At 43.8% G+C, this 12,568-nt stretch overlaps 1 protein-coding gene across 2 annotated transcripts in view; it reads right to left on the reverse strand.

The window, feature by feature from the left end:
- LOC124010544 (alpha-1,6-mannosylglycoprotein 6-beta-N-acetylglucosaminyltransferase A-like) overlaps window positions 1–12,568 on the reverse strand; it is a 111,107-nt gene that overhangs the window by 57,533 nt on the left and 41,006 nt on the right. The gene's annotated exons all lie outside the window — the stretch shown is intronic.

Genomic DNA, 12,568 nt, shown 5'->3' on the forward strand with positions numbered 1-12,568 from the left:
TCCTGTGAAGATGAAGACAAAGGTAGGGAGAATTTGTCCCATTAAGAAATGGCTGTTACATGACAGAGGTGGTGATGAGGCTCAGACAGGGCTCTATTTTCTCAGGGTGCTGTCTGAAAGGCTGTCATCATGCCCATCGTCATTATGGGCCCTACATAGGGAATAGGACGGAGGATTGGAGAGAGGACAGGAATAGTGGGGGGGAGAGAGAGAAGAGGAGAGAGATGAGGCCAGACGAGACAGCCGGTGTGAAGGTAACCTTGAAGGGATACTTTGGGAGACAGAGACAGATGAACTTGTAGATACCATCTGTGTCCAGTATGAAGGAAGTTCGAGGCAGTTTCTCGAGCCAATGCTAACTAGCAATAGCACAATGACTGGAAGTCTATGGGTATCTACTAGCATCTAGGGCCTCATTGCCAAAATCCAGAAGTATCTTTTTAATGACTGGCCTGTCTGAGAGGTGGACCAGATTGCCCTGTCATCAATTCAAGGCTGATACTCTCTCACAGTCCGAGGGAAACTGACAAGAGGAGATTGCCATTGGGTCTGTGGCTTGGCCACGAGTGGATTACCGGTATCAGCACTGGCATTTAAACAAATTCGATATCAATAAGAGAACCTTTGCAGACTACGTGTTTTGGACAAAAATCCCAAGGTTCCTGTTAAAAATCTCTTAACAGTCACTACCTGTTCTGTGATCATTTGTTCTGAAGTAAGAAGCAAAGCATCGGCACAGAATGGAGAGCAAACAAGAGGCAGGCTTTTTACCATTTGCGACCCATGGTGAGCTTGCCAATAACAAGGACGCAGACAGAGTGACAAAATCTTGCATCCAAAAGGCTTGTACAGAGCCAAACATTACACAATATACATCCCTTTGTTCTATAGCGATTGAGCAGTCCCAAACTCTGAGTTCTGACGAGACCCGCAGTGTTTGGGCTAAAGATTAGACTAAAACTCTACAGCGCATAGACCAATGAGAATATATTCCTTCTGCACCGAGTAGCAATCACTAAGAAAAAAAAGAGATTTCAGTGAGAGAGAAGAAAATGTATCAGAATTCTAATGAACAGAATGTCATGTGATCGCTGCAAGCAAAAGGTATTCTATACGACCACGTCAGGAGTGTGTATCTGTTACTGAGGGGATCTCAGGCTGATAACAGAGTATGTTATCTCTACTCCAGGAAACAAAATCACAGATTAAAATGTGTTTAATGCACACAGCGCTTTGGCTTTAATAACCCTTGATGTAAAGAGCTCATGCTGCGACGCTGCCCTCTCGTCTATTTTAATAGCCTTGTTGTTGTCATACTCGCCATGAGTACACAACATATAATACACAGCATAGGGGTGGATGCAGTAAACAATGGTGATAGACAAATGAGAACGCTCCGGGGTGAAGTTCCACCTAGGTACAGATCTAGGATGAGCTTCCTCAAACTTAACATTAAACATAGTGTGGTAAATGCCAAACTGACCCGAGATCAGCATCTAGCGGATACTTCAACCTACACCGATGAGAACCAAATAAGAAGAGGGACATTCACTGCTATTCACCAACTTCCAGCGGGTCCAAGCAGCTAAAGATGCCTTTGAGGCTGCACTCTCCTGTTTCAGTCATAATCTGCTAAAAGAAGCCTTTGAACGAGATGAGACAGTCAATCAGTGTGTTTGAGGGGATCAGTTTGAAGGAGGCGCTGAATCAATCATCACATAATGAGTAAGCCCGAGCAGTGATTCTGCGCAGTCCAACTGCAATGGAATCCAACATGCACAATGCAACACCTGAGCCAGTGTGTGTGACATTCCAGGCTATGCGTTTTTGCCTGCACCCATTTATTGATTGCATTTCGTACTTGATGCGTGTATTTCTGTAGTGCTAATTTGTAAAAGAGACCAGGGTATTAATATGACTCCCTGTTAAAACAAAGGTGAAATAAATGCAGATATGGACAACGGTCATGTGGTCATGAGACGGCTAGCCTGAGACGAAAGGGCCTCTGGTTTAGCCATGGTTTCCCAGGGCAACAGGAGCAGGAGAACAATAGTGGGAGGCAGACAGATTATTATTGAAGTATTTTCTATCATAGCCTTTCGAACAAAAGCCTCGCACTGGACGAAGGGGAGAGTAGCGGACCTCATGCTGAGCCCATCAGCCTGTGTCCCCACACACACACACACACACACACACACACACACACACACACACACACACACACACACACACACACACACACACACACACACACACACACACACACACACACACACACACACACACACACACACACACACACACACACACACACACACACACACACGTCTCCCTCCTCCTCTGGACAAGACGAGACCAGCTGATATGAGCTGAGATCTCACCAGCCAGAGTGTCAGAGCCAAAACATGGCTTCTTAAGTCGCTGCTGCTTTAATCAAGCAGAAAGAGCTGCCTGTCGCCAAGTGGCAGGCTAAATATAGCCGCATTATAATCAAATGTCAGAGAGGTGGTATTTAAACCTAAGAGAGCACTCAACATGCTGTGCCTTCTTCACAGAGCATCTTTAAGCCCGATGAGCATCTTTAGTCTGATGAACCACACAACGGTGTTTAAGATTTAGATTGACATGCTGCACTGTGGTCACGGCAACTGCAACGCTTGCATAATAGTACTCTGTGGAACATGAAGCGTAAAAGAGGGGTTGGGGGGGGGGGCGGACAATGCAAATAGTCCGGGTAGCCATTTGATTACCTGTTCAGGATTCTTATGGCTTGGGGGTAAAAAATGTTGAGAAGCCTTTTTGTCCTAGACATGGCACTCCGGTACCGCTTGCAATGCAGTAGTAGAGAGAACAGTCTATGACTGGGGTAGCTGGGGTCTTTGACAATTGTTAGGGCCTTCCTCTGACATCACCTGGTGTAGGCAGCTTAGCCCCAGTGAAGTACTGGGCCGTATGCACTACCCTCTGTAGTGCCTTGCGGTCGGAGGCTGAGCAATTGCCGTTCCAGGACCCATGCCAAATCTTTTCAGACTCCTGAGGGGGAAATAGGCTTTGTCGTGCCCTCTTTATAACTTTCTTGGTGTGTTTGGACCATTCTAGTTTGTTGGTGATGCGGACACCAAGGAACTTGAAGCTCTCAACCCTGCTCCACTACAGCCCCGTCGATGAGAATGGGGGCGTGCTCGGTCCTCCTTTTACTGTAGTCCACAATCATCTCCTTAGTATTGGTTACGTTGAGGGATAGGTTGTTATTCTGACCTCCTCCCTATAGGCTGTCTCGTCGTTGTCGGTGATCAGGCCTACCACTGTTGTGTCGTCTGCAATCTTCTGATAATGCGTGCCAATAAGCCCCCCCGAGAGCCTAACCAAACCTCTACTTGACAGGTAGAGAGTACTAAGGCGGTGATGGTGGAGAGATGACACATTTAGCAGCATTGCATAAGACCACTTCCACTGAATGAAGGAAACATGAGGGTGCTACTCAAGGACACAGTACCACTGGAGATCTTTGAGGAGGAGTTCTATGGTTTGCCAGTACAAAATGTCATCCGATCAGAGTTGGAGTTGCAAAAATTCATTCCATTATACCCTTGCTCGAAATCCAGATGGAACTATTAACAGATGATATAAGATCCAGACAATCACAAAATACAATTCTGGAATTTTACAAGCCTAAATCAGAAAGGAAGGCAGCTACTAGCAGTAGTAGTGCTGTATATCCAAGGTAGAAAGAGGAAGTAGGCATTTTCTCTCCATTGTCATTTTGCTTCTCTGAGTTGATCATAAAGCTAAACCCAGGTTTAGCTTGGGTTAACCAGAAATAGACTTTGGACTAAATACATCAGGCTCACGTTATACCCCCTCCTCTTCCTCAGCCCCCCTTCAATCTCAATCCTTTCCTCACAGTCCTGCGCTCATCATCACCCACCTTCCGACATTTAAGCTTTCTGGATGCATTACGTAAGGAAGAAGCATCATGGAATCCACTCAACAGTGAAAGGTGCCGTTACAGAGTGGGAGAGATACATGGGGTGCCCTATTCACTATATAGTGCACTACTTATGACCAGAGCCCTAAGGGCCCTGGTCAAAAGTAGTGCACTATAACGGAAATATGGTGCAATTTCAGACTCAACCATGGTCCAAATCCATAATGGCAAGATATAAAAAATATATTTTCCGCGCTTTGCATCCCTCTCACCGCTTCTGTTCCATCAAGACCACAGCTCCTCGGCCAACTTTGGGTGTACTTTTCCCTGCGAGTGACGAGCAAAGACATTTTTGAACACCTCATCAATTAAGCAAGAGGCAGCTAATGGAGAGTGCCCTCTCAGCCACAGAACAGCTATAGGCTCTCAGTGGGGTGACAGGAGGAGAGGGGCTGTGTGTATGTGTGAGAGTGAGTGAGTGAGTGAGTGAGTGAGTGAGTGAGTGAGTGAGTGAGTGAGTGAGTGAGTGAGTGAGTGAGTACACACTTGTTTTCCTACATTATCAGGACGCCAATCTCCTAAAAATTCACATAATGCCTTGACAAGGTAGGACTCTTTTTGTTGTTGAATTTGGTCAAATTATATTTAAATGTTTAGGTTTAGGTTTTTGGGGTTAAGGTTAGGGTTTTGGGGGTTTAAGGTAAGAGTTAGGTCTAGGGGTGATGAGGAAAAAAAGTGGAATTCCACAAAAATAAGGCTGTGTGGACTTTGAGGGGATGTTGTGGAAGCGGAGAAGCTGGATGATGACCATAATCAGGGGTGATTTTCCAGGGAGGAAAAATATACACCCAGACAAACCTGGAGCGAAACTGCCAGCGTGGCTGCTGTTGATTGACTCTAGTCTAGGGAAGTCATCCAGAACAGTCTTTATTCTCTACAGGACTTCACAACAGTGTAAGAACATAACAACATGCCTGTTCTAGTGTGTGTGTGTGGTGTGTGTCCGTCCGTGTGTGTGTGTGTTAGTTCTCGGCTACAAGCTCTCACCAGGGCTTGTTTTCCTAAAAGCATCTTAAGGCTAAGTTCAGTGACCTCAATGGTTCTAACGACGAACTTAGCCTTGAGCTCACTGGTTCTAATGATTAACTTAGGCTTAAGATAATTTTGGGAAACCAGGACCAGAACTTCAGTCTCACAGCAGCGTAAATAACAACTGTTCCCAGAGTGCCTGTGGCAGCCAAAAGCCTTGATTTATCATTTCATCATCTCCCAAGCATGACTAACGTTCCCCGGATCCAAATTAATTAAGAAGAGCTATGTAATATTTACTAATGAGACAAAGCCGCAACAGAGGGAAGAAACCATCGTGAGGATAACATTTCTGAGAATTCAGGTAGTCCGGGACTGGGCTTTGAATAGCATTTGAATAACATTGACTCTGTACCGGCACCCCCAGTATATATCCTTGTTATTTTATTGTGTTACTTTTTATTTGATCTTTTACTTAACTAGATTTCTTGAACTGCATTGTTGGTTCAGAGCTTGTAATTTAGCATTTCACGTTAAGGTGTTGTAACCTGTTGTATTCAGCATATGTGACAAATAAAATGTGATTTTAAATGTGCATTCCTCATTGAAAGGGCTTCAATGTGCTGTGTGGGTTGAAGTTGCCCCTAGATGCTACATTTCTTCCACTAATGGTTAACAGGGCCTAAAATTAACACCATCCACCTGCGGGTAGATTTTGGCATTGACGGGTGGTCAGGGCGAGCATTTCACTCACATTTCTGAATACAAATAGTCAAGAATTATCACATTTATAGTCAAATAAATGCTGCAGTAGCTGTTTTATTTCTGCCTTGTCGTTTCATAGCTGGTAAATTAATCACACAAAGTCAAAGAACTACGTATCCTATATAGCTTACTCTGCTTTGCGCTACAACGTCGCCTGGCTGGGGTGTTGCGTGAAATATACATTTTTTGAAGCACTGCGCCCAGCCATAAAAGTCTGTCTAATTTACTTGAAACTAAAGTCTGCTGAAGTGAGACTTTGTCCTTGGGTTTCTTGGCTATTTACATGGTTTTGTTCATAAACTAGGTTGTTTTTCCATGTTGGTGTGTCAACTACTAGGAAAGAGAAAGAAATGAATCTACTAGTCAGAATCAATCTCAAAAAGGCACAAACGGGACTTAAGTCTGCACTACAACGGTAACCTTAAAAGTGCAGGTGGACATGTTTGTCTCTGTGATACACTATATATACACAAAAGTAGTGGATTCAGCTATTTCTGCCACACCCGTTGCTGACTGTTCGTCGGGAGCTTCATGAGCAGCCCCACACAAGGCAAACCTAAGATCACCATGCGCAATGCCAAGTGTCGGCTGGAGTGGTGTAAAGCTCGCCACCATTGGAGCAGTGGAAACGCTGTTCTCTGGAGTGATGAATCACGTTTCACCATCTGGCAGAATCTGGGTTTGATGAATGCCAGGAGAACCCTACCTTCCCGAATGCATAGTGCCTACTGTAACGTTTGGTGGAGTAGGAATAATGGTCTGGGCTGTTTTTTCATGGTTCGGGCTAGGCCCCTTAGTTCCAGTGAAGGGAAATCTTAACACTACAACATACAATGACATTCCAGACAATTCAGTGCATTGAACTTTGTGGAACAGTTTGGGGAAGGCCCTTTCCTGTTTCAACATGACAATGTCCCCGTGTACAAAAAAAGGTCCACACAGAAATGGTTTGTCGAGATCAGTGTGGAAGAACTTGACTGGCCTGCAAAGAGTCCTGACCTCAACCCCATTGAACACCTTTGGGATTAATTTGAATGGCGACTGCGAGCTAGGCCTAATTGCCCAACATCAGTGCCAAACCTCACTAATGCTTGAGGCATTAGTGTCTCCGCAGCAATGTTCCAACATCTAGTGGAATGTCTTCCCAGAAGACTGGAGGCTGTTATAGCAGCAAAGGGGGACCAACTCCATATTAATGCCCATGATTTTGGAATGAGATGTTCAATGAGCAGGTGGCCACATACTTTTGGTCATGTAGTGTATTTTGGTAAAAAAACAATAAATAAATACAGTTGAAATCGGAGGTTTACATACACTTAGGTTGGAGTCACTAAAACTCATTTTTCAACCTCTCCACAAATTTCTTGTTAACAAACTATAGTTTTGGCAAGTCGGTTAGTCGGTCTACTTCATGCATGACAAGTAATTTTTCCAACAATTGTTTATAGACAGATTATTTCACTTATAATTCACTGTATCACAATTCCAGTGGGTCAGACGTTTACATACACTAAGTTGACTGTGCCTTTAAACAGCTTGGAAAATTCCTGAAAATGATGTCACGGCTTTAGAAGCTTCTGATAAATGATGTCAATTAGCCTGAGTCAATTGGTGGTGTATGTATTTCAAGGCCTACCTTCAAACTCAGTGCCTCTTTGCTTGACATCATGGGGAAATCTAAAGAAACCAGCCAAGACCTCAGAAAAAAAACATTGTAGACCTCCATGAGTCTGGTTCATCCTTGGAAGCAATTTCCTAACGCCTGAAGGTACCACGTCTCCTGGAGATGAACGTACTTTGGTGCAAAAAGTCCAAATCAATCCCAGAACAGCAGCAAAAGACCTCGTGAAGATGCTGGAGAAAACCGGTACAAAAGTATCTATATCCACAGTTAAAACGAGTCCTATATCGACATAACCTGAAAGGGTGCTCAGCAAGGAAGAAGCCAGTGCTCCAAAACTGCCATAAAAAAAAGCCAGAGTACAGTTTGCAACTGCACATGGGGACAAAGCTTGTACTTTTTTGAGAAATGTCCTCTAGTCTGATGAAACAAAAATAGAACTGTTTGGCTATAATGACCATCGTTATGTTTGGAGGAAAATGGGGATGCTTGCAAGCTGAAGAACACCATCCGAACTGTGAAGCATGGGGGTAGCAGCATCATGTTGTGGGGGTGCTTTGCTGCAGTGGTGCACTTTACAAAATAGAGGGAGGAATATAACGTGGCTATATTGAAGCAACATCTCAAGACATCAGTCAGGAAGTTAAAGCTTGGTCGCAAATGGGTCTTCCAAATGGACAATGACCCCAAGCATACTTCCAAAGTTGTGGCAAAATGGCTTAAGTCAAGGTATTGGAGTGGCCATCACCAAGCCCTGACCTCAATCCTATAGAACATTTGTAGGCAGAACTGTAAAAGAGTGTGCGAGCAAGGAGGCCTACAAACCTGACTCAGTTACACCAGCTCTGTCAGGAGGAATTGGCCAAAATTCACCCAACTTATTGTGGGATGATGTGGAAGGCTACCCGAAACTACCCAAAATGTAAACTTCTGACCCTCTGAGAATGTGATGAAAGAAATAAAGACTGAAAGAAATTCTCTCCATTCTCTCTACTATTATTCTGACATTTCACATTCTTAAAATAAAATGGTGATCCTAACCAACCTAAGACAGGGAATTTTTACTAGGATTAAATGTCAGGAATTGTGAAAAACCGAGCTTAAATGTATTTGGCTAAGGTGTATGTAAACTTCCGACTTCAACTGCGTGTGTGTGTGTGTGAATATATATATATATTATTGTTTTTGAAACATTACAGAGCATGCTATTGGTGTACTTTTTTTGCCACAGTGGCTGGTGGACCAAAAAGTACATGTTATGTTGGTTAAGGTTAGGATTGGGGGAGGAGAAGCTGATCCTAGATCTGTACATATAGGAAATGCCAGAGTGCAATGTGCAAGAACAGGTGTACCCATTCGCGCTCCCAGGCCTATGTTTCAAAAGGTTGTTCTGTAATATCAGCATCATAAACTACTTTTCCCCTAGCATCACCATAAACGACCTGATTTGCACAGAGGCAAAAGAGAGGTTTTACATTTACAGCTCTAGTGTTTTGCTGGCGGCGACTTTGTGCCTTCACACAAAGGCAGACCATAAACTGGTTTAAAGCATATAGACCATAAAATATCAGAACTGTGATGGGAGAACACATGACTGTTTGTACTTCTATGGGGTAAAGTCTCTCCTAGGTACAGATCAAGGATCAGCTTCCCTCCCTCCAATCCTAACTTTAACCTTTGGCGGGAAAATGCTAAACTGACAAAAGATCAGCATCTAAGTGCAACTTCACCCTACACCCAGCAACACTAGCTAGCACCAACATGACTAGCCTGTAGTCAAATGTCTCATACTGCAGCTACAATATTTGCATAGCATTATCCATGCAGGAACACATTGGTCCTTCCCAAGGCTGCATGATAATATGTTACTGTGTGTACAGCCAGCATGAAACCATCATGCCTTGTTACTGACTGTAGAGGGATCAGGCTATCTTAAGTGTATCCTCTATTATGATTCCTGTCAACAAAAACATCAGCACATTCTCTAAGACCTGACTCAATCACTAAACCTAGGTTAGACTAGCCAGACCATAGGAATTGGTCTTGCCAATTCCTATGGTCATTGTCACGTCAACTGAGAGCACAAGATCTGGGACCAAGCTAGGGTTGTTGAAGAGTGCATTGATGAATTAAGAAAAATAGTCAAATCTACCACCGCAAACCAGAGTAGAAACAGATGAGACCGCCTCAACAACAACACATGCTGTACAAATGTAGGGCCCCAGATGAGGCTAATGTTGATCCTCTCTGAATGTATACAGAGCCACTGTTAGTTCTAACAAAACCCAAATATCTGTTTTAGAAAGGGGGGAGTTAATACAGTGCAGCGCTCTGTTTACCCCACCCCTGAATACGGTTGCCTTGTTCAGTATGGCTCAAACAGTCGAACACAAGCCAGTGGAGGAGAGAAAAAGAGACAGAAAGGGAGAGGAGTGAAAGTGAGTGGTGCACATGGCCTTTCTGCTGGAGCCAGCCAGCCAGCCATCCCATCCAATCCAGGCCTTGATCAGGCAGGGCACTGCAGAACACGTTTTCGAGGAGTGGCCACATTTCTCAACCTCTCACAGTTTGTTTACATTTAGATCCTCATCCGCACTCCATATGAATAAGTGTCTATGGGGAGACCTCCAATACTTGCTCTAAAAAAGTGAGCTAGACAGGGGAAGAAAACATTGCATGTTGTACTGCAAATGGTTTGCTAAATCTGGACTGATGCAAAGCAGAGGCCTTCCTGGGCTGGAACCCCAATGTCACCCTATATAGTGCACTACTTTTGACCTGGGCCCGCAGTAGTGCACTATGTAGAGAAAAGGGTGCCATTTGGGACGCACCACCATGAGTTGTTTCCAACTGGATCTGTTAGCAGCCTGTTCCAGGAAAAGCCTAGAAATGTTCAGCAGTGCACTCAAAAACATGCTAGAATGTTTTCCATTATGCTGTCATGTAGGTGGAACACAGAGCAGGTTTTATCTCACTTCCAGGGGAGATAAGGAAATTCAAAAGCTCATGGAAATGATTCAGAATACAAATGTCCTTTCTGGCTCCTAAGATAGCAATCTTGCTTTGTAGTGGGGCAATTTATTCAAAAAGCAAGACTATCTAGCCTACTCCTTGTTCAAAGGCCTTTTCTCTTGCCTACCTCTGCGTGGTGTCGGTTACTCAGTGCCGATGCCTTTACATTTCACTGTGCAATTGCCAAACCAATTTGACTAAAACCCAACTGCAGTGAAAGCTTGGAAATGTCAGTGCTGTTCTCTGCGAGTGGCCCTGAGCAGGGTGGCAGACGAGGTGTGATGGCACCGAGGCACCCGTCCTTATTCACAAGCTGGTGAGAGGGCGGTGGTGCATGTAACAGAGGTGGTTGGATGAACCACGCTGGTGTGATGAGTAACTTTGTTTGCAATTTGGATGAGACCAGAAGCCTAGGCTTGACCTCAGAGAGAAGACATGTTTGCAGGAGACCCGGGTTTGAACCCAACCAGACACAGACCCACACACAGCACTGGCTTCAGTGGCTGGCGGTCCTAACCCAGTTCTCACTGTCTACACACACCCACCAGTCAGTTCCGGAGCCTGACCCTCTCAACACGGCTTGCCAGACATGTTCCTGCCACATCCTCCAAATGTCAGCCCGTGTAGCATGACGGACTGTGTATTAATGGAAAAGAGGTCAGGTGTTACAGTGAAGAAGTGCCTCTCACAATGTCAGGCTGTCAAGGTAGTCAATGCACCAAGCTATGAAATGTTTGATGCACACACGACACACATGCTCAAATGTGCACGAGGTCAGAGTCTCAAACAGGAACTCAAAACATATAATAAACAATCCATATCCGCATGATCTTTTTTTTTCTCCCAAGATGGCATAGCAGTCAGACGTCCTTTGTCCTCATCTTGTCCAGTATGTATGTATGTATGTATGTATGTATGTATGTATGTATGTATGTATGTATGTATGTATGTATGTATGTATGTATGTATGTATGTATGTATGTATGTATGTATGTATGTATGTATGTATGTATGTATGTATGTATGTATGTATGTATGTATGTATGTATGTATGTATGTATGTATATACACACACACACACACACACACACACACACACACACACACACACACACACACACCTTTCTTCGCATAACTTTTATATATTTTCTTTTACAAAAACTCAACTTCAAAACACTCTCCTGCAACCCGCCTTAGCCACCAATTGTGCAAGTTCTCCCACTTAAAAAGATGAGAGGCCTGTAATTTTCATCATAGGTACACTTCAACAATGACAGACAAAATGAGAAGGACAAAAAAAATCCAGAAAATCACATTGTAGGATTTTTTATGAATTTATTTGCAAATTATGGTGGAAAATAAGTATTTGGTCAATAACAAAAGTTTATCTCAATACTTTGATATATACCCTTTGTTGGCAATAACAGAGGTCAAACGTTTTCTGTAAGTTTTCACACACTGTTGCTGGTATTTTGGCCCAATGCTCCATGCAGATCTCCTCTAGAGCAGTGATGTTTTGGGGCTGTTGCTGGGCAACATGGACTTTCAACTCCCTCCAAAGATTTTCTATGGGGTTGTGATCTGGAGACTGGCTAGGCTACTCCAGGACCTCGAAATGCTTCTTACGAAGCCACTCCTTCATTGCCCGGGCGGTGTGTTTGGGATCATTGTCGTGCTGATAGACCCAACAACGTTTCATCTTCAATGCCCTTGCTGATGGTAGGCTTTGTTACTTTGGTCCCAGCTCTCTGCAGGTCATTCACTAGGTCCCCCCGTGTGGTTCTGGGATTTTTGCTCACAGAGGGAGATTATCAGTGGTCTTGTATGTCTTCCATTTCCTAATAATTGCTCCCACAGTTGATTTCTTCAAACAAAGCTGCTTACCTATTGCAGATTTAGTCTTCCCAGCCTAGTGTAGGTCTACAATTTTGTTTCTCGTGTCCTTTGACAGCTCTTTGGTCTTGGCCATAGTGGGGTTTGGAATGTGACTGTTTGAGGTTGTGGAAAGGTGTCTTTTATACTGATAAGTTCAAACAGGTGCCATTAATACAGGTAACGAGTGGAGGACAGAGGAGCCTCTTAAGGAAGAAGTTACAGGTCTGTGAGAGCCAGAAATCTTGCTTGTTTGTAGTTGACCAAATACTTATTTTCCACCATAATTTGCAAATAAATTCATTAAAATCCTACAATGTGATTTTCTGGATTTTTTTCTA

This window comes from Oncorhynchus gorbuscha, linkage group LG23, assembly GCF_021184085.1.
Source record: "Oncorhynchus gorbuscha isolate QuinsamMale2020 ecotype Even-year linkage group LG23, OgorEven_v1.0, whole genome shotgun sequence".
Classification (NCBI taxonomy): Eukaryota; Metazoa; Chordata; class Actinopteri; order Salmoniformes; family Salmonidae; genus Oncorhynchus; species Oncorhynchus gorbuscha.